At 26.5% G+C, this 24,345-nt stretch overlaps 1 protein-coding gene across 1 annotated transcript in view; it reads left to right on the top strand.

Moving 5' to 3' along the window:
* Positions 1-14,881: 14,881 nt before the first annotated feature.
* Positions 14,882-24,345, top strand: part of LOC129964135 (neuropilin and tolloid-like protein 2) — a 441,435-nt gene continuing 431,971 nt past the window's right edge. The window contains exon 1 of the mRNA XM_056078827.1: positions 14,882-14,980. The gene's annotated coding sequence lies outside the window, so the exon portion shown is untranslated. The remainder of the gene's footprint in view (positions 14,981-24,345) is intronic.

Genomic DNA, 24,345 nt, shown 5'->3' with positions numbered 1-24,345 from the left:
AGCTCTTGATTCAGTTTAGTAATTAAAATAAAATTTTTCATTTCAAATTTAATGTTAAATAAAATATTCTATATATTATTCTCTGATAATGATATTGTTTAAAGAAATCAGGTTTAAAGTTACTGTAAACATTTTTTTTCCTGTAAGTTGTTTTCCTTCGAAAATTGTCATTATATGCATTTAAGTTCTCCAACTCCTACAGATTATGTGAAAAAAAATGTTGTTTTTATAAAAATGCTTTGGTAATCATAATGAACTTTCATTCATTATAAAACAGATATAAAATAACAATAATGAGAATTATCAAGTTGGCGGTTTGAAATCAGAAGAGTTAAAATGGGAAATTTTTTCCTACCTTCTGTTTAGACACTTTGTTAACTGATATAATGAAACATAAATTGGTTTCTAAATGTTTTTAAAAAACACTTTAATTTCAATAAAAAAGCTGAAAACATGTGCATAACCACCTATGTATTGCGTCTCCTTAATTTTCCATTGCTTGAAATTATTTAGAAAATTTACTTGACTACTTCAAATTTTTGGAAATGGTATGTTTTCCAAATTCCCAATACAAATAAACTCTGAAGAAATGATACTTTAAAGAAAATTTCCAAGGGAAGTTTGTTATTAAAAATAAAACGAATGAGAAAAAAAAGCGAAGTAAAAATGTAATCTTAATCCATCTTCAACAGATTTAAGTTATTAAAAAACTGCAAAATATAAAGATTCTTTAAAATTTCTTTAAATCTTCAATTAAACATTTCTTATTTATTTACCACATTGTTTTCCAAAAACTAGATTTAATTCCATTAACCGTATTAAGTTCCCTTTTACTTGAACGCGTGAACAAAAACTGGAAACCCTTTTTTCTTTCAATTCTAGGAATGTTTTCACTTCGAAACGGCGTCACGTTCTACCTTTATACTCTGCATCCTCCCTCTCCCTCCCCTAGTTTTCTAAAACCTATATATTTTTTAGGTTATGTAAGCGTGTTTGAAAACACCGTGTATCTCGCTTTTTTCCCCCTTTTTGATTTGACATCCGCCTATAGACAATACTACCGATACATGTTGCTGGCAGCATGTTGGATCAATACGTCATATTTTATAGAGGAAGACTATAAAAACACTTTGGATTCGCCTTAAATTCGTGCTTTTCTTCTTTTCTCTCTTTCTTTCTGAATCCGTTTCGTTTTTGTTTGGGAGTTTATCTACCTTTTCTTGGAGGAGAAACATGTGGAACGCGAATTCAATCTGATGTATTATGTTTCGGGTGACTGTAAAATTTCTTCTTTTGCCGTAAAGATTGAAATTTGTTTGTATAAGTTTTTTTTTATAGTAAAGCTTAAAAATGGAATGTTAAAACAAGAAAGTATGTTTTAATTGCTGATATACTTGGATTTGAGTTTTAATCTTCCGTAAGGTATTAAATGGAATGAAATATTATTACTTCAGATATTTAAAAAAAATGACAATCAGTTCTCCTTTCGGAAAATATGGATAAATATATATTATTCACCGCATTCATATTATTATAATGCACCGCATATTTGGTGCATTTTTGTAATGTTCAATAATTGTGAGAAAATACATAAAATTTGTAGTACTCTTGTTTAGCATTTATTTCAATGTTTTATTACTTTATAAATCGTCCCTATTTATTACAACAATGTTCTAAGAATCTATAGTATTGCTGAAAAAATAAATTTACAGGAATTCTGAATGGAGGATTAAATAATCTCCTTCAACCTTGATTACCATGTAACAACTAGCTGATGAATTTGAAGATATTAACTATAAAAATGAAAGTTCTGGAAAATGCAAGAATTAAAGCATTATCTTCTTTAATAATAGAGATGTGAAGATTCTTCTCGACAATTAATTCCACTTAACACATATGGGTAGATTATATAAGTTAAAGCGCTCGCACAAAGAATAATTCTTCCTTTTGAATGCGTATAGCGTTGCGTATGTGTTTTATTACAATTAATACCGTTGTTTAGTAGATCTCTTATTTGTTACATGTGCAACTCTTTTTGCTGTTGTTGACTAAAGCATCGCTTTCAATTAAAAAACTTGTTGGGATAAATCCACATGCATACACCGGTTGAACAGTGAATTTAGTTGCACATTTTAATGAAATCGTGTTTAGTAGTAAATAATAGAAATAGTGAAATTCCAAAGCATTTAATGATTTAGATGCCTTCAAATGAAATATAATTAACTTTCAAAATAGGCAAATTCTGTATGTTTTGATGGTTCCATTGATGAGCTGAGTAATCTAGATAACAATATCATTGGTCTTAATGATGACGAATTCCGCATCATTATATAAACAAGCAGATTGATTAATGCAAATTTTTATATTGATTCAAAAGTCTATAAATATCCACAGCAACTATTAGTTGTACTTTCGCGATTTTTTTCCTGATGTCCTTTCTACATTTCATTTTGTGTCCTATAATTTTAAATTTGGGATTTTTTTCATTGTTGAATGTATTTGCATTAGGAAAAAACATGCGAATCCTTATAAAATTTAAGTGCTGCTATCAAGCATATGCGAGGTGATAGAAATTATTAGTGACAAAAAAAAGAAAAAGTAATAATTTTAAAGATTCCTTTTCTTATTACTATCAAATTTTCGTTATATTTTGTTGGCTTTGATCCGATATTACTTTTTGGCGGTTAAATTTATGAAATTCTTCTTGGATATAAGTTCTAAATACCAATACACCGTTTTAATATTTCCAGAACTTTATTATAATCTATCTTAATTTGTTTGTTGTCATACGAAGAAAGAGGAAATGGTAATAAATTCAAGAAAAAAAATCTGAGATCAATTTTCTCATATTTGCAATCAGATATATAAAATAATAAATAATAATAAAGAAAAGGGAAGATTTGGAAATAGTTTCAAAACTCGCTTCTGTTTAAGTCTCAAAAAGAAAAAAAAATCTATTTTCGAATATCTTGAAGTCAAAGTAAAAGCACGAATACTTTCAAGGTAAAAAAAAAGAAAAAAGACGCAAAAGAAACGGAACAAATATGATTATATTAAAAATAATCAGAAATATTAAGAAATAATTATAATAATTTATGCATGTTTTTAATCATTCTATTTAACTTCAATTAATTAGATCAGTATCTGACACTTTTACAATGATTTTTAGATAGTGTTCTGGGGTTCCTGACGATATCGCTTCGTTCAATGGTAGCGGGATGAATGGCTGTACACAAGAAGTGTTCTGGGTTTTATTTTTAATTATTTTCCGTTTAATTTTTCATTCGTTTCAAGTAATTTTTCAAATTTCATCTCAAAGAGTTAAAAATAATTTGCAAATAATGTTTAAATTTAACACAATGCAATAATAAGTTCTTTCTAATATGCCAATTTGTGACAACGTTCTGTTTAAAATTCATCTTGGATTTTATTTGCAAAAATGGGCAAAATTTTGCAAACTTTTTATAATATACAATCTAGTATACATTCCTCAGCAGTTCGTCCTTCCAAATGAGGGTGTCACATCGAAAATAATTATGCACCATAATTATCTGATCTGTCATCCTGAAAATATATTTATCTGGCATAATTCAAAAATAAGTATAATTTAAAATTTTATATCAAATTCATTTAAATGTAAAGTTTTAGAATCATACTAAATCATACTAAATTAGATTGAAAACAAGTATTCACTTTAATTTGATGAAGGAATTTTGGTAGCTTATATTTATTAAATAATCTGCCATTCCAAAACTTTTGTTATCCATATTTATCCCATATACATTTCGAAAAAATCTAAATTAGTCGTTCTGAGTTTCGGTAGTTCTTGAAATAAATGTCTTCTTAATGGAAGCAATCTATTCATTATTGGAGACTTTTTACTTCTGGCAACCAGCTGATTCCCGGATTGTTTGTAATTAAACATGTTATGCTCAGGATTTCCTTGAGAAAAAAATTTAAATATCAAACTGGGATAAACATTAAAGTGTTTTTTTAAATAACCTTGTATTTGTTCCATTTATTCTGTATGCAAATCCTCCTAACTGAATGAACTTCCACGATATCTTAGTGCTATTAAAAACACCCTATTCAGTCTATATAAAAATGCATTACATGCAATTATTTCTTTACTGTTTATGAAACCAATACAGTTATTAACCCTTTTACTACTGACCCGATCTTACCGGCTGTACAAATTCTATCCTGTAAGGCCAATTTCTGCTTCAACGATTGCTGTAGAAACTGAAACGAGTTATCACAAATGTCCTCTCTTTATATCCTACATCTCTTCTTTGAAACAGAAACTGACTTGTCAGCATAGAATTTGCCCAGCCGATTGGGCCGTGCCAATAGCAAAAGTGTTAAACAGTACTTTTCTGTCTTAACTTTCAATAATAAAAGGAAATCATGCGATTTGATGAAGCAATAAAAAACAGATTTTATTTAAACAATAAAATCAATTGTTAAAAATTTTGGAAAAAAATTTAACAATATTAAAATTGAGTAAAAAAATTACACGAAAAATAAATTAGTGAGAGAATTAAAATGAGATTGAGAAGAAGGTGAATTTTCAAAATTTAGAATGGAAATATTATGCAGAAACATTAAAACACAATAAGTTACTGTTAATTTTCTCAGTGGTAATACTCTGCATAATTTACATAAATTTTATTTAAAATTTTGTCATAACATTTCACAACAATGAAGATTATATCTACTGCTTTCTTACTTAATTGCGCTGGAATAATATTTTATCACTTTATCTCTTATTCAAAATGATTTTTATGAGATTTTGAAATGAAATAATATTCTTAAAATAGGAATCTTTATTAAGATATCAAAACGTTAGAAAAATAAAAATGACTTCAGAATCCTTGAAAAATTGGAAAATGCATAAATAAACTTGTTTAATAACTTTATTAATTTTATGCATGCCATTTATCTTCAAATATATAAAGAATTTAGTTGAATCAACTAAATTCTTTATAAAAATTTTATTACTAGAAAGATTTATTGGAGTTAAAATTCTTAAAAAAAATACTATGAATTTTTGTTTTCTTTTTCCTTTTAAATTTGAAATTATTTTACTTTAAAAAACTTTTTATGATTTTTAATCAAGCTATTTAAGCGTTATTACATCCAATAACGATATAAAATTTTAGAGTTGTCTAAAAATGTTTTTAAATGGTTGCAAAAGTAAATGAAATATTATATGAATTATTTCAAAGATTTGTATCTTTAAAATGCATAGTACTTTTATTCCCTATTATAATTTTTAAATTCATAACACGTGAAAAAGTTCCATAACACGAATTTTTATAAAATAAAACTTTGTAAGTTTATGAAAAAGTTTAAAATTTTTATCTCTATTTACCAAATACTGCTAAGAAAGTCAAACGATGAAACCATAAACGCTAAATATATCAAATAGTAATAGGTAAAATTTCTATTGTTGAATAAAATTTTCAACTTTTATTCACCTAGAGTTATAAAAATTAAGATTCGAGTGTCTTCAAAAGAAAATCGATTGGATTAAGATCCGGTGAGTATGGCTAAATTTCACTTCTACATTTTTTGCCATTAATCAAGAATTCACCACAAGAATGCATTAAAAAATCTGAGTTGCATTAATTCTCTGATAGTGAGTGGCTAATGTATCAAAACTCTTAATGGCATGTATCAAATATTTTATTCATTTTGTAATATTGATTGAAAATAGGCTTGATTTATTGTAATACCCAATAAATACAAACGTACAAAAAAGTCATTAAATGTATCATAAAAAAATGATACTGTAAGAGTATAGTAATAAGCTATGATTATGTAGAATTACTGGTGATTATTCATAATCGCAATGGTGATGATTTATAATTACCAATAAGTTTAGTGGTGATTGTTCATAATGACCAATAAGTTTGGTGGTGATTGTTCATAATGACCAATAAGTTTGGTGGTGATTGCTCATAATGACCAATAAGTTTGGTGGTGATTGCTCATAATGACCAATAAGTTTGGTGGTGATTGCTCATAATGACCAATAAGTTTGGTGGTGATTGCTCATAATGACCAATAAGTTTGGTGGTGATTGCTCATAATGACCAATAAGTTTGGTGGTGATTGCTCATAATGACCAATAAGTTTGGTGGTGATTGTTCATAATGACCAATAAGTTTGGTGGTGATTGTTCATAATGACCAATAAGTTTGGTGGTGATTGTTCATAATGACCAATAAGTTTGGTGGTGATTGTTCATAATGACCAATAAGTTTGGTGGTGATTGTTCATCAACATCGGATTAAGCACGTTTATCTTAACATATTGATACTCAAACTAGTATTTGTCGTAATTAATATACAGTACTTCAACATTCAATATATTCTATTTTAAGAACTTCATTTTTATATTTTAAATTTGTAACAAGCCATGAATCTTGATTACTTTTATCATATTCTTCTTTTTAAAAAATATGTAATATTTTGTATTCAATACCATTCGTTAAAGCGAACAAGATGATTTTTATTGAAATTTTTGAAATATTCTTCCTATAACCGGTTTATTTTTGATATAGCACCATATTATTTAGGAATATTAATTTTGTCGCCATGGATGCTGCTACAACATTCTTGATTAAATTATAAAAAAAAAAGAATTAATATGTTTAAATAAAGAAAATTTATCTTGCGTTATTACTTTTCCAATAAATAAATAAAAAAAATAATTGCATACCATCATTCACTTTCGACATCGAACTGTGTTTAGCAGTTGAAATGACAACATAACTATTATGACATAGTAGTAATATATATAATTACTTACTATGACAACATAATATTTGTTGCAGCTTTTTAATGTACGCGCATGCAGGGTTATCGGTAAAATGCTTTAAAGAGCTTTAAATGCAAACCGCATCTCATATAGCTATTGACAGTAAAGTGACGATGTTGAATTTATTGAGATCAGCTACAGTGTCCCTAGCGGGAAAATAAGGACATTACAAAAAAAAAATAATAAAGAAGATTGGTCAGAAATTCCAATTAAAAAAAATTTACGATATACAATAATTTATTTTTTTTAGATATTAGTAAAAATGGCAGAAATATTTTAGATTAAAATTTGAACTTGATGTGTTTTGAAATAGTTGGTATAAACTGAATATATCCTCAAATTTTCCTGATTGTTTTCAGCTTTTATTATTATTTTTGTTTTCTTTCTTTTTGCTTAAATTTCACTTCACCGTTGCTTAACTCCGGAAAGCTGTGTGATAATATCGTAGAACACATTTTTCATTTTTAGAACGAGCCCTCTTTTCAGTCACAGATACTTCATAATTTTAATTTCGCCTTCAGAAGGATAAAGCAAGTGAAATTAATAAATGGTTTATAAAAAATAACAGTAGAACTATCTGTTTATTGTATCAGGTACCATAATATAAATGCCGCTGAAGGCACCCTTTGTCTTCTACATTTCCTAATTTCTCTCACCTAGCATTGGAAACAAGAACAATCGGTTTAAGGCAAGGAGGGAAGTATAAAAGAAATGACTGTTTATTAAGTAAAGTTAACATTACTTCTGTTTATGGATATCTTGCTTTAAAAATTATCTTTATTTTAGAAAGCATCAAAAAAGTTTTATAATCTTCCTCTCTTATAGATATGGTAATTGAAAAACAATAAGTCATTTATCATTTAAAGCATGTATATATATATATATATATATATATATATATATATATATATATATATATATATATATAATAATAATATGCTAATAATAAATAATCGAGTCATTTACAATATTTAGATTGAAAGGGAAATTAATTAAAATATCTGAGTTAGAAATTATTAATTTATTTAAATGAAGCTCCTTGAGTATGTCACATTTTTTTTTTATTTCATGATAATAAAACTGTAATATGAATAATTTTTGCATCTTTTTCACCATTATGGTTTTAATACTTGTTATAAACTTCTAAAAATGTTTAAAAAATATTAAAGTGTTAAAAGTAATTGAAATGTTTTGACTATTAAAGATATCTATCTGATAAATGTGATATTTTACTTGTTTGCTTTTTTAAAGACTGCAATTCATACTTAGCAGTTAAAGAGAAACATAATTTTATTTAACCAACGAATTAAGCTATATTTTGTATTTCTAAATGCTTCTGTTACATAATTTTTTAAATATTTCACTATCAATATTAATACATTTCAAATTGAAGGGAATAAAGGATATAAACAACTTTAAAAAATGAAATATTTTATAAATACGATTTTTAACTGCGAATATAACAATAATATAAAAAATTGCTTTAGATTTCAAATGAATATATGCATTGAAAATGATCTGCTCAAATTTGAAGTCGCAATTAAAGAATAAATCGTACTCAGAAAGTACTTTCTTAAAGAGTATGATTACATTAAAACGTTACATAAAATGAATACTGAATATTTTTGTGTTGTATAAAGTATTTAATGAATAATTCATCGCATAAAAAGGATTAGTTTCACTATCATTAATTATTCATCTGATTAAGAAGCTTAACATAGAAAGAGCTGTTAATTAAAAACTGTTAACTCAAGAGCAGCATGTCATTCCTGGGAATTCTCATCGTTATTTGCCTTTTTTCATGCCTGAAATATCCTTTACAATTTATCAGTTGTGTGGGAGTTGTGCTTTGACATTTTATTCATTAATTTTCGACACACATTGTTACTGAAATATGAATTAAAAAGCGCAATATCGATATTTGCAATAGTTACAATTTAATTAGGCAAATACTTAGATTACAAGGACACAGTTACACATTTATTCACAATATGAATATGAATATGGCAAATTGACAACTATAATGGGTAAATTTTGACTATTGTTCATAATATTGACTATTGTTCATAATATTGACTATTGTTCATAATATTGACTAAAATAATAATAATATTGACTATTGTTCATAATATTGACTAAAATAATAATAATATTGACTATTGTTCATAATATTGACTAAAATAATAATAATATTGACTATTGTTCATAATATTGACTATTGTTCATAATATTGACTATTGTTCATAATATTGACTATTGTTCATAATATTGACTATTGTTCATAATATTGACTATTGTTCATAATATTGACTAAAATAATAATAATATTGACTATTGTTCATAATATTGACTAAAATAATAATAATATTGACTATTGTTCATAATATTGACTAAAATAATAATAATATTGACTATTGTTCATAATATTGACTAAAATAATAATATTGACTAAAATTTAGTATTGACTATTGTTCATAAAACCAGCTATTGGGTTATTCCGCTATAAGCGCCATTTACGTTTACTTGATTGAAATATTTAATTTTTACTATCGCTACAAATTAAATTTTATGCCAAATTTTCCTATTCATGAAATTTGGCATATGTTATGCCAAATATTTCTGTTTATTACGTAATCTAATACTTATTATTATCATGTGAGAACATGATGTTGTGTTTGTTTGAGGTTTTTGAAGCATCAAAATGCGTAGGCAACAAATTGTCGATTTATCGTTTTTGAGGCATCAGTTTTTTGCTTTTAGGTTTATTAGAAAATAATGCAGAAGGTTGTTACATTTGGCGTTTATCGCCAACTAAAGTCCAAATTATTCATTCTCTGAACTCTTACGAATTGTTTTAATTAATTTGCGTCATTAACCAGTCTAAACCGGTTTGAAACAATCACGGGACTATCAGATTACGCATGCGTCGATATTTAGAAAAATGAGGGTTCTTTTTTCATCTCAAATCGGTCGAGCCCCAGAACTTTGTTTGCCAGCAAGAAAAATTGAAAAGGAAAGTTGAAAAAAATTATCATTATATATATATATATATATATATATATATATATATATATATATATATATATATATATATATATAGAGAGAGAGAGAGAGAGAGAGAGATAGGAAAGTCTTGTGATTGTTTCAAACTGGTTCATAATAACTTGAAATTTTCAATCGTAGATTTCATTTTTTTTTTTTTTTTTTTTTTGCATTCATGAGATATAATTTTTATCTTTATATCGTTCAGATGCAAAAATAAGATGCTTCTTTTTAAAACATGGAAAATCAGGGTATACCGTATCTTATTAAAGCTTATTTAAAGTGAATGTGAATTATTTATATTAAGGGCAAGCTCAAAACTTAATAATTCACATAAAAGGAAGAACCGAAAATCTCTTATGAGAAAAGATAGAGAAAGAAATGTTTTTTTACTTCTGGCATGCAAAGTATTCAAATGGGAAGTATTTTAATCGTCAGACCGCAATATATTCGAATAAGAAGCATTTTATGTTTACAAAATATAAAGAATATGCGGAATATAAAAAAAAGCATTGTAATCGTCAAAAAATTTTTGAATTCGAGATTTTGATGAATCGTCGCTTTTTAGACCTCCCTGCATAATCAAAATACATTTTTGGTCTTATGTGTATCTACTTGCCTGTGAACAATATTTGGACACTTGAGCTGGACTGATGAAATTTGGAATATGAACATAAACCAAATTTGTAGATTTCTAACAAGTTTTGAACGAAATCCATCTTGCGGAAATCTTGTTGTCTGAACGAGTACAAAATTGTTTTATAACTATAGTAGATTGTACAATAACTACAAAACGTGATGAGCTAGATAGAGAAACTTTGGTAAAACAGGTTTAGTAAGTAAAATGTAAATTCTTATCAAATTTGAAGCCGAGTATGTCGAATGACTATTTGTCGGTCTGTAATATCGCATGCATATAAAAGCAATTACTCCAAAACGCAAAGACTGAAATAAATAAAATTCGATACGTGATCTTGTGAATACAGCTGTAGTTCCACCTCAAATTTTGATTTCTATCGACTCGAAAATAAGCGTTCAAAATTTATATTCGCGCGAGGGATTCGGTAAAAATCCTATAACCATACCAAGTACCAATATTTGGTGATTATTGCTAGGTAGGACACTCGCAGCTTTGCCTAAGACTCAAAATTGTATGTGGGGAAGGGGGGATAGGATAAGGCCTCTTTTACGAAAAATGCCAGGACGTTTCGGAGACATCTCAAGAGCTGGTTGAAATTGTCTGTCTCGGAACACGATAATTTAAACTCTTTGCGTCTGAAGAATGAAATTTAGTGTATGGTCTTTACAACATATTTGTACATTTCTGTTAAATTTTCAATGCAATGCATTCGGAGAAAGTTTATCTTCGATTGTTCGATTGCAAGTGAATCGGGTAATTACAAAAAATAAAAACCTAGATAAATAAGTTACACAGCTTTAGCATCGATTATGTATATCGTGCCAAAACGAGCGCCAAATTCGTCAAAGGATTGACCGTCTTTCGATCTGTACTTTCACATACATATAAACGTGAAAATTCAAAGACACGTTGGCTTAAATAAAAGAAATTTGATATGTGATTTTGTGTTTATAGTTATAGTTATGTCGCATATTTCTTTCGGTTGGTAAATAAAAAAAAGCGTTCAAAATATTTATTCAGCTAACCACTTGCCCGCAATTAATTGTCGAAATCCACTAGCTAGACTCGGTAAAATCGCTAATCCAAGCCAAAGATCGCTCCTTCGATTCATTTGCCATAGGTATGCAATTAATACACAAGTACTGGTTTTCATTATTATACTACGTCGCACACAATTCGCATATGTGCATTTTGAGGGTGGAGGTGATAAAAATCCGAGTACTCATGTCATTCACCATCTTACACGCTGTCGAAAATTTTATGCTGGCGTTACAAGGGTTAACATCTATATTGGATAATATGCCAGAAAGTCTCAAGGAGTTCATACCCTCTGATTGTTTTTTAAAAATGGGAAAGAATATATTAATTATTTTTAATTACGGTGTCTACATAGTTCTGAAGTGGTGGATAAATGACCTTTCTTAGGGTAAGATAGTGAACAGAGTAAATGGTTGATAAAATAATGACTGGCATGACTAGCTTTCTTTTCGTTGGATCTCCAGGCAGACAAGTTATACTTTCAAATGGTGCTTAGTATTGGGAAAAGTGTGCTTCCTTTCATGTTGACTGTTATCTTGTTTATCTTGTATATAATGTTTATAAAATTCATTGTCGTAATCAAAGCAAACTTTCGAACTCTTCCCTGAAAAACAGGAAATCTGAGTTTGTAGTTTAAAACACCTTATCCTGATTATGTAATCATGTTAAAGTATTATTCATTTTATTGCTTATGATTTTTAACACGCTTTTTGCATCGTTTCTAATTTAAATATACTCAAAATGGGTAATACTTCCAGCAAATTTGAATCAGAAATTTGCAGATAAGTCTTGGAAACTAAATGATCCAAATATTTTAATAATGTGTCTAATTCAACATTCGATTATGAAAATAGACTCCAGTATTAAGCAAATTATTGAATAATAAATGAATTATAAAAAAATATTGCATCTGCCATTGTGTAGTAAATTTTAAAAAAATATTTAAAAAAATTCAGAAAAATAAAATTAGTTTTAATGGAAAATTAATACTTTAAATTTGATGTAAATAAATTGTATGTATGTAAATTTGATGTTTTAGTACGATAAAAAAAATATACCGTAAATAAAATTAAACGTCCGATTAATTTTTTTAATAAAAGTTTGAAAGAATCTTTTTTAGTGATTAACACTGATTATCAAACTCGTAAGTAATTGTCAAATGAAGAAAGATGTATGGATTTCTAGGTCCTCCCACCTGGCCCACAGAGCAATTTTTATCGGTTCTTGCAACAAACATCACAGAATATCCAGAAAACATGCCAGTCCTATAAAATTATGATGCTTAATTGCTTAATAACTCCTCATTTTATTCCTCAGTTCTATCATATCAAAGAAGAAATACTTCCGCATTGTGCAGTGGAATGCAATAATCCCATTTATTCCCATTCCAGAATACATATCTCCTGTAGGGAAAGAAGGCTGTCCTGTCGGTCGTCTTATATTCTGAAATTAATATCCTTCACGACTGATGAAAAACTTATCTCCCTTTTCAATCAATAATGCTGATCTCTCTACACCAGGTCCGTCAGTAAGGGATAAAACAAGACTCTTTCCATCAAATAAGTCTCCCTCTTATACTGCCCATGAAAATGGCATTGGATTTCTGGTCATGCATTAACATTTTGCGCGAAAGAGAGTATTTCCTTTCAAATCTGAAGCATAAAGTGCAACAAGTGAGACGAATTATAACCCTTAGAGTAAAGATGGTAATATATTTTTTTAAATTATTATTAATATTGGATTTTTGGTGGAGAAAAGAAAGTGTATTTCCTCTTTAACAACGCAGGTTCATTTTTTCCGTAACTGGAGACGGGAGTCACAATGAATCCTCATTGTTCATTAGCTCTGGTTATCACGTGGTATTTTGTCCTTGAAGACAACCGTCTCCTCAGTACCTTCAAGTTATTCTTTCGGAAATTTGTTGGCGAAAGTCTGAATATGAACACGTGCATATAACCGAGTTATTCTTTTTTCAAAGTCTTTGTTGTTATTAATGGAGTCATTGACTCCATGTCTCTGAAACTGCTTTTAATTTGAATAATGCAAAAAGTATAAAGAAGTATTCTTAAAATATTATTTTAAAATATTGTATTCTTTATTTTTGTTTGTCAAATTCTAACAATTTTTAACATTAGTGTATTCTTCATTCAGTAACAATATTGTATTCTTCATTTTTGTTTGTCAAATTCTAACAATTTTTAACATTAGTGTATTCTTCATTCAGTAACAATATTGTATTATTCATTTTTGTTTGCCAAATCCTAACAATTATTAACATTAGTGCAATTCCGTTATATCTAAACGAAGTAAATACTCATTAAAAGATTGTTTACTTTTTTATAATATCTTTCCAATATTTAATATTTTAATATTTTTTGGTAACTACGTGATTTCTGAAATGCACTGCGTTTCCAAAATAAATTCCACTCCTTTTTACAAAAAAGAAAAATAGCAGTGGAGTCATTTTGACTCCATGTCTCTGGACGCGTGAAGAAATTCATATTTCCAGTTACGGGTTAAATCATTACCAGATAAGATGTACAATTTCTGTCAATCATTCATTGAGTTATTTATGCTTTTGTCCTTATTAATTGCAATGAATGTTGCCACTACACACTTAACAATATTGAAGAGTAGGATAGTTAAGCAATATACTAGATTTTCACAGTATTCCATAGATAAGATCTATGATGGAAGAAAATTTGTTTTCGTGATGATAATTGTACCAGCTAGGCATGCTAAGGATATCATTCCTGTGATAGAGCATCTCTATAAACCTTAATAAATAAAAAGGAGTAAATAGTGATTTTTCACAATCAAATTTTTTATTTGGAAAAAGGACCATTTTAATACGTTTCAAATTAAAATTGGCTTTAAAACAGTCCACATAAGCATATGGCATGTGTTTAAAACGGTATAATTGCTCCACTTCATTTACATCGAAGAAAATAATAAATACTTCCATATTATGCCCTGGAATGTAATAATCATTTCTAATACCCCAGAACGCATAATACTTGCTGAGGGGAGAGGAGATCCTTTAGTCCCTTCTTTTCCCAAATTAAATTCCCTCGCTTCATATGAAAAAGCGATCTCCCTTTTCAACCAATAAGACAGATCGCTCCGATTCGTCACATCAACTTTACCAACGACGACAAAACAAGCTCTTCTCATCAACATCAAACAAACAAGCAAAAAAGGGATGAGGGGCCGAGCAAACAATCTGCCTGCAGACCACTCTCTTGTGGAAAGAGACCGGCAGGGGTCGCCTGCGTCGGGAGGGGTTGAGGCCAAGACCACCGGTGGGTTGCGCAGTGAGCGTTGTGCGGTGGCCAGCTCTAGTAAGATACCCGGATGATCTGTGTTCGTTTTGGGCGGCTAGTTTACCCCGGCTGAATGGATACAGGGAAGCCGTCATACAGGCTGTGCACCACAGTGAGTAACTTTCGCTGCATGGGATTTCTTGTGTGCTGGTTCTCCTCATAGAGGGGGGGGCCCTAAAGTTAGTTTTTTTGTCTTCTGTAAATAAAAGACAGGTGAAAATCTGTATTTCTTTCAAAGAATTTTAGCAGTGGAATATTAAAACGGTTTGTGCATAAAAATATAAATTTTAAAATTGGATTATTGACAGAAAAATGTGTAATGTTTATTTAAACAAAATAATTCTTGTTTGATCAAAGTTTTGAGAAAGGATATAGTGGATTTTTTTTTTAATTTTTATATTAGCTGTATAAGTGTTTTGGCAGGGGTAAATTGATGGCGATTAAACGAATATTTCTGTAAAAATTATTTCAACGGGGATCTTTTTGAAAAAAATTTATTATGCAATATCTGCAGACGAATATAATATTACATTATATTAAAGATTGCATCATTTAAATTCAAAGTTACAAAGAATATTTATGAAAGTTTATGAGGCACTTTTGAAATATTTTCTCTAAACTTATATAAGCGTTTTAAAATAATTTAAATCCAAAATTTGGTATTTGCAGTAAAGATATAAAAAATCCATAATATAAAACAACTAAATATTTCTTAAAGATTAATTTAAATTTTTTTTCATAATTTTCTCCAAGAATTTATAAAACGTTTTAAATATTTTGGAAAAAATGCGTTCTTTAGGAAACTAGGAATGATAAAGTGAAATAGAAAAATATTTCAGGAATTGATGTTTCTATTTCATTTAAACTGCAATTCTATGACATAAAAATTGCATAAATGCTTTTAAAAAATAATTTCATTTAGTTTTTGAAAATATTTAAACTAAAGTAAGGAATCTTTCATAAGTTTTGCATATTCTTTACATTTTATTTCATATTTGATATTAGTTTTTTCTCATTTGTTTAGATGGAAGGCGCAACCTATACTATTATTTTTATTTGTTCTATAATATTAAAATCATGAAATTAAATTTTGGACAAGAAGAGGTATATTTAGTTTGACGGAAATTCGCACTATGTAAAATGAATTACTGGCCGAAATGTTGAAAATGCTAGTTTATTATACAGGGAGATAATTTAGGTCATTTTGAGAGAATCGAACAGAGATTAACAGTTTCAGATATTTTTGATTTATAAATGAAATTTAAATTTTCTGTAATTAAAATTACAGTTCGGATACTATATATGTATATAAAGGGCTCAAATGGATAATGATTAATTACAAATTTTATATTAAATTCCCGAGTATAATTTAAATATATTTTTTGTTCCCATGGAAGATAGATAATATTTAAAAAAAATAAAAGGGTTTAATTCTAAAATAATTTTTATCTTTTAAAAATAGAAAATAAGCAGTGAAATTAACTTTTTATTTTATTATTATACTTTGTTTTGAAGTTCTTTGAATTGCATAAGTTATAAGTTATAAAATAATTGTTTGAAAAGTATATAACATTAATCTTAATCTGAAGGAAAACTGATGCAGAGTTTTGACAATTAAACTCTACAAATAAAATTGAATTAATTTAAAACTTGAAATTATCTTATGATTAAACCCATGGTACTGTAAATATCTCGCAAACATTAGAAACTGAAACTGATAGTCATCTTATTGCATAATTTTTATTCACGTTTTCTGTAAACATGAATAAAGTTTTAAGTTAACTTTTTCCAACTTTATTAAAAATTTTTGAATGTATTTCAACATAAAATTTAAAAATTGATATATAAAATATAATGATATAAAATTTTAGAATGTAACTAATAGATGTTTCGTGGTAATCTTAAACATGTATAAACTATTTAAAAACATTTAGAAGGAAGTGTTAGAAAAATATAATGTTCGTTTGTTTGTGGTTTAATGGCGCAAGAATTAGAGAAAAGCATAAATTAAAGATTTTACAAGCTTTACTGTGTCAAAGGTTTGTTAGTAGGGTAAAGTAGGATTCAAAGTATCATTTTTAAAGAAATTTATTTTTGTAAACAAAAATAATAAACATCTCAAACTAAAACTAATTAAATCATATGCCTCTTTAAATACAATGCATCTATTATTTGGAATATTACGTTTGAATTTAGCTTTAATTTTGACTATAAAAACTATTTCTTGTTTTCACTTCTTTATGCAAGATGAAAAGTAGAGAAAAGATACTTGGTGTTTCGTCATTGCCTATTTTAATATTTAATGAGTGTAATTTTCTGAAAGTATGTGAGTAAACTATTACAGTTAATTAGGGAAGTCACTATATTCATCCTTTATAGTTTCATTTTTCTTTATCCAGCAGCGAGTTACTAGAAATTTACAGAATTAAAAAGCAATAAAGGCTTATAAATATTTTATTCACCATGTACATAATAACACCAAAATTCACTAATGAATTCTTCATTATTTATTAAAATTCATTATTCAATTCATTATTCCTTAGCATTCATTATTGAATCCCAAGCATGAATATAATTTGAATTTAAAGTTTAAAAAATGTTAATAAATTATAGATCTTACAAAAAAAATTTTTTAAATTATATAATATTTTTCCTTGGAAATATTATTACTCTTATACAATATATCTTGTATCGCTAATAAATAAGTTTTAAAAAAATGAAGCTTATTTTAAACTATTTAACAAAATATTATTTCTAAATTCTGATGGATTAGAAAATTCTTGGTAACATTCTTTAACGATAAGTTTTTCTTACGATGATATGGATAATATTAATAGGATTTATTGTATTTAAAAGTTGTTGAGTTAGGAAAATGGGAAAATTTAACTCTCTAAAGCGAAACTAAAAAATAGATAAAATCTAATACCCAATTTTTTTTAAATATATATGAAAGACAAATGCATGCAATTTCAAATTTGAAAATAATAAACTTTTCAATTGCTAAAAAATTTAGAAACATAATGACTTGATTTACATATCACCAAAAGCTATCGACTGTGAATCATTTATTAATCTCTTAAATTTTCATCTGGATTATTTGATTTTCCTAGATTAAATTTATTGATTTTTAGGTACTTAAAATTTGTTTCTTAAACAAGTGTTTTGATTACTTTCTTCGTATAACTGGATTCATTTAAAGATGATTAATATGATATCATTAAACTATCACTCACAATTTTAGTTCTAAAGTTAGTTTAGTTGGTTCTTCATATATGAACGCTTTAAGCATCCAATTTTAATAACCCATTCAACACACGATTCTCTTTCACTTTAAGATTAGTAATGATAACATAATAAAATGAATGAAGATGGTAAGTATCTTCATTAAGGGGAAATGAAAGATAAAATAAAATATATAGCTTAATCCATTTTTGTAGCGTGAGAAAGTTATTTGTCATACACATTCTCCTTCATTAATGACGTATCTAATTTACTGCTGTTGCAGTTGTGCGTTAATCAATAGATTCTGAAGCGTAACTCTTTATAAATAAAGTAGTGGAGTAGGCTTTCTTAAGAGAAATAAACCGGATTAAAATTATTAGCAATATAGGAAAAATTTCATCAAAAAGGCTATAAAAACAATCTTTCAGAACATTGCAAAATGTTCCGTCTTAAAAGGTATATTTAGCTGGGTTGTAATTTCAAAATTAATTGAATATTTTTTACAAAATTATTAATTTTTTTTCAAAGATTTGTGTTTCTTTTAATACTTGGGTTTCAATCCGAAAACGAATCGTAAAGATTGTGGTATTTTTCAATAATTTAAATGGAGAAAACAAAATTTTAAAACACTTCTCATCCTTTTAAACAATAAAATGTATCACATAAAGTATTTAAGTACGGATTTTTCCAGCTTGCGCTATTTAATACGTTCTTTATAATGATTGAATACTTTTACAGATATACGTAAAAATTATTTTTGGACGAAAGATAAAGTTACCACTTGTGTCCAAAGGAATAGAATATAATAGTAAATAAAATTTAACTAAAAACGTTCTGATGCAGTTCAGTATTTTTGGTTTAAGTACTTTTTTTATACACTATGCTTTCTACAATTATATAATTTTATTACAATTCATAATATAACGTAAAGCCTCATGTATTTCAAATGCGCATTGGAAAGGCAATACGAGAAGAGTTAAGTGAATATAGAATATTCAATGCAATAGTACGATTGTTTAAAGTTGCATCAGTTCATTCATAGCATTTTCATATAATATCAGACGAATAATATTTAATATACTTTAATAATATATTTATAGCAATTCTGAAAATTGAGTAAATTTAAAATAGTCCTTCAGATCTATAAATAAACTTTCTTATATCAAAGTTTGTTTACATATTTTGAGACATAAAGAAAAATTCCAAAGTTTCAACATTGGATGAATCTTAAATATAAACTTATTTAAAAATTAAAATTTCAAGGAAAATAGATTTTTTTCTTCAACATTCAATAGAATGATACAAAACTGTATGGTGTAATAACCATAAAAGATTCCTTCTGAATAACATATTAACAGTAAAATAAATACAGATTTTTGAGCAAAGTAATTGCATTAAAGAAACTTGGGATAAAATCGCTTCAGAACTAATGTTAAGGAAATCAGAATCAGAACTAATGTTAAGTAAATACAATTGCAAATAAAATTTCGAAAACGTTAATTATATTTTGACAAAGGCTGTTTGAAATTTTTCTTTATACTTTTATAAATTTACTATTGTAAAAATAAGTATTTTAGTGTCTTTTTAATGATATGAGAATGGTTGCACATCATATAGTTTGCGCTGAATATGATGTTATTATCACTATTGTTTCTACATCGTATATCGCAAGAAGTGATTCCAATGGTTGATTTGCTCTGTAACGTCTGTATATTGCAAATTTGTTAAAAAACATAATTCACCTTGAAGACTGGTATTCATGAACAATTTGAGGGATTTATGACCATGTGTAGATTCTCTAATTTTTTCTTCAATCTGTATTTCTTGCCAACTCGATATACAGCGGGAGACAAATAGTGTGGCCACTGAATTGCTGTAAGCCCGGACAGTACCAAGTTGATAATTTTTTATTAAATAAAAGGAAACTATATGAGCATAGGATAATTTTATTTGATAATCTTTATCTCTGAAGAATATATTTTAAAAAACTGACTGTTTGATGAACTCAGCTTCTGTGTTGGGAAGTTGGAATTCTTTAGGAAGTTAAAATGATTTTTATATTTGTTCATTTTCTGATTTAATACTTGATTTACATATTTTAACATTTTTATTTCAAAAATTCAAAAATTTTGTGAGTGCATAAAACGTCCCAAATTAAAAACACACAATGTATATATTTGTTCAAATTTTCTTTGAAAATTTCATTCATTCTGAAGCTGTTGAAATACAGAATAAACTATCTATTTATTTAAAAGATTTTTCAGTTCTTTTTGTACTTTATGATGAGAAAAAGATGAAACATTCATGTTATTTATCACTCGTATTCCAATTTTTAAAAGTTGGATAGAAGTTCAGTATATTTATTTGTTTAAAAACCGGGAAAATTATTTCTTATATACAATATTTTGAGCGAATCATTGGATATATTTATTACTAGAATGGTTTTGTTTAGTAACCATATTTAAGGACAAAATTATTTCTTCCAATTTTAAAAAGGCTTTTGAATTTTAATTGTCGATATTTGTTCCATGTGTTTCTTCAATCTATTTTAAGCAAAATTTCAAAAATAGTATTATATTATTTTTCAAAAGATTCATACAGAACATAGTAACATATTTTAATAATTTTTTTAAGTGCAAATATAATTTTCAGACATTTTTTATATCCAATACAAACAGTAATTCTTAGTTTGTGAGATAATGTAAAATTGTAAGTAAAAATATTTACAATATATTTATAATATGTTTTTATAAATATAATGTAACGTGAATATAAAAATATAATTTTCTTATATACAGTTATTAAATATTATTTTCTCAATAATATTTATTAAAATTTTCAAATCTTAGAGCCAAAATCTGTAAGATTCTAGATAAAATAGGAGTTTTTAAACAAAAGATAAATCTTTCAAAAGTAAAACTTTGGCACTTTTCCTTTAAATTATTTTAAATGTAAAAATTAAAATTTATTCTGTTTCAAAAGAATTCATAAGACTTTATACAATGAATGACGCTGGATAAATTGCCTCTAAACTATTATAAAAATAATAAATACTTTGTGTCATTAATAAATAGCAATTCATTAATGGTATAAATTAATAAAAGAAATTTTTCCTAATCATAAAAAAACAATATTTGATCATTCTTCGATTTCGTGATTTTGAAAAACGCATTTTTAAATCTGAAAAAGATTTGTTCTTCATCAAATAAAAATTTCAAATAGGAAAGAAAAAAGTATTCATTCATAATTGTCAAATTATTTTTTTATTAACTCACTCTTCAATTAATTGAAGTCTATTCCTTAGTGAGTAAAAAAAGACACTGATTTAGAAAATTAGAATATAATATGTATTTTTTTATTCAATTGAGTTTTTTTTGGTTTAATGACAATAAAAGAAATGAAAAAATTGATATATTTCATTTATTGATGTTAAACGCTCAAGCTTGCGTATCTGTTATTTGAACAAGCTATTTATCTGTTTTAACTTAAATAACTTTAACCCTTATTTAGCATGAACCATTATGTACTTACTCCATTCGAAATAATACGTTTTAATTTCAAATGGAAGATGAAATAGTTTTAAACATTAGCTTCAATAAAATATAAATAATTCTAGTTAAATTAATTTGTTGTAATTGTCTTATATTTTGTAATACAATTGTTTCATGTTACTAGTATTATTATCTTTTTCCAAGTTACAAGTTGTAATTTTTATCAATATAAAATGAAATATAATGAGAATTACTATTTTACCATTAATAAAACATTTAAAAATACAGTGAAGAAATATCATTTAGTAAAATTAATGAAAAAATATTAATATTTTCTGTAGTCTTCAAATTTTAAATTTTTAGTTTTATTTTAATTTTTAGTTGAATTCTTTTTTGATTTTATTATTTTTATATTCAATATAGGAATGCTTAAAATATTAGTACTTTTCTTGTTCAGACATTAATATTTTTAAATATTAAAATCCTGGCTATCTTTTCCCTTATTATTTATTCTTTGAATAACCATTTTGAAATGCAAATTTTAAATTTCATAAATTAAAAAAATAGATATATATTTATTGTTCTTGACGAATTTCTGTGGATTTTAACATTTTCAAAAATAATTTTTTTCGGTTATCGGTAATGAAAATGAATTCAACGTAAAATATATGTGAGGTTATAAAAATTAATAATGCGCACTTTTACAAATTCGTAAATTTCATTATAAGTATTTACAAATATGTAATTTATAGCATAGAAATATATTCCTGAAAAAATTAGTATATATTATTACATAAAATTATAAAAAATAGTCTATGTGTCGATAATTTTTTTTCCCATTATTGTAGTGATTTCGAATGAATTATCCATTGATTACTTTTTACTATGCATTACTCAGATTATATTTACTGATGACTTAAGACTGCATATTAAACGATTCTTATGCAATTGTTAAAATTAGTATGATTGATACATACTTATTATTATTTATTAATAAAAAGATGGATCATCTCTATATTCCTGAATCGCAATTGAATATATTGTTTTATTTTATTGCATAAAACTATTTTATAAATAAAGTGGATAAATACTAAGACACTAAGTGCCGATAAAAGGTTTCCCTTATTTTAATGATTTCGAATGAACTATTATTCATTGATTACTTTTTGCTATGTATTACAGAGATTATATTAACTCTTACACAGCATATTAAGCTATTTTTATGCAATTATTAAGGTTAATATGATGGATAGATTATTATTAATATTTACCAATAAAAAAAATCTCTTTCACCGCATAATAGATCATTGTTATACAATGTTATGGCTAATCGGATTAATCGCTTAATAATTGATAAATAATAATTGATTTGTTTTATCACATTAATCGGTTACTATTAATAATTACCGGTTAAAAATAATCGATAAATCATATTGACATAACTCATATATAATACAAAGCATTATTTTAGTCTTATTAATTTTCTATAGATCAAATTAACCTGATAGAAAAACATGAGAAAAGCTGTTTAATCGTCTTTTTGAGCTTATAAAAATGCATTTTTTAAAATTCGAATGAATCTAAGATGATTGTTATTTTATAATAGAATTTAATAAATTTATAAATTGAATTCATAATTTTATTTCTTAAATTAGTTTGAAAATTATTTTTGTTTATTATGCTTTAACAGCATTTTTGAAGTGTATTTTTATCGATTTCCATTAAATTATGATACAAAAGAGTCTACTACATTCAAATCATCGATACAAGCACAAACTATCGAAATGCATACAGAAGAGATAGTTTGCATTTGTTTCAAAGATAAAATCCAGCATATTTTGAGTATACTTCGCATTTCAGTCTTTTTAAGTTCAATTCCATTCAGTTTAAATGCATAGTAGTAGCTTTTTTACTAAAGAAATTCAATTTTCCCTATTCCAAGCGTAGTATCATATTTATGTAACGTTCCCTGTATAACGATTGCGGAGATGGGGGAAAGATTTTAAGCCTTTTTCATATATTAGGTAATCTAAGAAGAAAGCTTTTGTCTTACTCAACAAAATTGGTCTCGTTTACGTCAGCCATTCTTAATAACTTCTTGTGTATGCGCAGTAAAAATCTCCTAGAAACGGATTAAGATGTTTCGAATACTTTTTTTTATCCGATGAGAATTTTCGAAAAAGAATGTCAAAGGATTTTTGGCATAATACGCTCAAAAAGAATATGGTAAAAATGTTTAAATATTTTCTTTCTTCTGTGCTTTGATAATTATCTGTGTGGTTCTTGGAATGTAATTGAATTTAAAGTTAATTCGGTAATTCTATTGAAGGATATTAAGCGCCCATTTAATTTCGATTATTACAGTTTAGCGCATTAAGTGATTAGCTTTGCTAATTGGCTTTTTGCTTAGAATTTCGTTAAGGAATGGAGACAGATTATCTTCTGTGATATTATAAGTTAGTTAATAGTATCTTCCAGTTTATTTCGAATCCCCATATAAAAGAATGGTTTATAATTCTATTTAGTAGTTGGTATATATTTTTTTTAAAAAAAGCGTCAACCTTTCTAACCAAAAAAAAAATTACGTATATTATGAAAAATTCTATATAAATTGAAGATACAGTTTAAAGTTGTACACTTGAAATACGAATTTTTCATTCAAAATATTAGTTTGTGTCAATATATTACTACACAATGTAATAAAAAGGAATGTAATGGTTAGCTTTTATTGAATTTATAAAAGAACTGCTATTAGTAAATCATG

The sequence above is a fragment of the Argiope bruennichi genome, chromosome 3 (genome assembly GCF_947563725.1).
Source record: "Argiope bruennichi chromosome 3, qqArgBrue1.1, whole genome shotgun sequence".
NCBI lineage: Eukaryota > Metazoa > Arthropoda > Arachnida > Araneae > Araneidae > Argiope > Argiope bruennichi.
This window is presented reverse-complemented; position numbering and strand designations above follow the sequence as displayed.